The sequence below is a fragment of the Schistocerca gregaria genome, chromosome 9 (assembly GCF_023897955.1).
Source record: "Schistocerca gregaria isolate iqSchGreg1 chromosome 9, iqSchGreg1.2, whole genome shotgun sequence".
In the NCBI taxonomy this organism is placed as follows: domain Eukaryota; kingdom Metazoa; phylum Arthropoda; class Insecta; order Orthoptera; family Acrididae; genus Schistocerca; species Schistocerca gregaria.
The window spans coordinates 126,161,947-126,163,246 of NC_064928.1; the positions used below are offsets into that span (position 1 = coordinate 126,161,947).

The window sequence follows — 1,300 nt, forward strand, 5'->3', positions numbered from 1 at the left end:
CTTAACAGAAGCTCTCCTGCGAAACTTGCAGAACTAGCACTCCTGAAAGAAAGGATATTGGGGAGAAATGGCTTAGCCACAGACTGGGGGATGTTTCCAGAATGAGATTTTCACTCTGCAGCGGAGTGTGTGCTGATATGAAACTTCCTGGTAGATTAAAAGTGTGTGCCGGACCGAGACTCGAACTCGAGACCTTTGCCTTTCGCGGGCAAGTGCTCTAAAGCTGTGAGGACAGGGCGTGAGTCTTGCTTGGGTAGCTCAGTTGGTAGAGCACTTGCCCGTGAAAGGCAAAGGTCCCGAGTTCGAGTCTCGGTCCGGCACACAGTTTTAATCTGCCAGGAAGTTTAAGGTAAATGCTCGTCCAAGCATCCTACGTGTCTCTATGAACCGTCTGCGTGATTTTCAAAAATGGCTGAAATGGCTCTGAGCACTATGGAACTAAATCTGAGGTCATCAGTCCCCTAGAACTTAGAACTACTTAAACCTAACTAACCTAAGGACATCACACACATCCATGCCCGAGGCAGGATTCGAACCTGCGACCGCAGCTGTCACGTGGTTCCAGACTGTAGTGCCAGAAACCGCTCGGCCATCTCGGCTGGAGCGTGATTTCAGGAAAGATAGATTAGGCAGAATTGGTGGTGGAGTGTTTGTGTCTGTCAGTAGTGGTTTATCTTGTAGTGAAGTCGAAGTAGATACTCCGTGCGAATTGGTGTGGGTGGAGGTTATACTTAACAGCCGAATTAAGTTAATAATTGGCTCCTTCTACCGACCCCCAGACTCCGATGATACAGTTGCGGAACAGTTCAGAGAAAGTTTGAGTCTCGTAACAAATAAATACCCCACTCATACGGTCATAGTTGGTGGGGACTTCAACCTACCCTCGGTATGTTGGCAAAAATACTTGTTCAAAACCGGTGGTAGGCAGAAAACGTCTTCCGAGATTGTCCTAAATGCATTCTCCGAAAATTATTTCGAGCAGTTAGTCCACGAACCCACGCGAATTGTAAATGGTTGCGAAAACACACTTGACCTCTTGGTCACAAACAATCCAGAGCTGACAGAGAGCATCATGACTGATACAGGGATTAGTGATCACAAGGTCATTGTAGCTAGGCTCAGTACCATTTCTTCCAAACCCATCAGAAACGAACTCAAAATAATTTTATTTAAAAAAGCGGATAAAGTGCCACTAGAAGCCTTCCTAAAAGACAATTTCCATTCCTTCCGAACTGACTATGCGAATGTAGACGAGATGTGGCTCAAATTCAAAGATATAGTAGCAACAGCAATTGAGAGA

The 1,300-nt window shown here is 45.9% G+C and overlaps 1 non-coding gene across 1 annotated transcript; it reads left to right on the top strand.

The window, feature by feature from the left end:
• The first annotated feature begins 246 nt into the window (after window positions 1-246).
• Window positions 247-321, top strand: Trnas-uga (transfer RNA serine (anticodon UGA)). Its single transcript has one exon. It is a non-coding gene; the product is annotated as a tRNA-Ser (tRNA).
• Window positions 322-1,300: the final 979 nt, after the last annotated feature.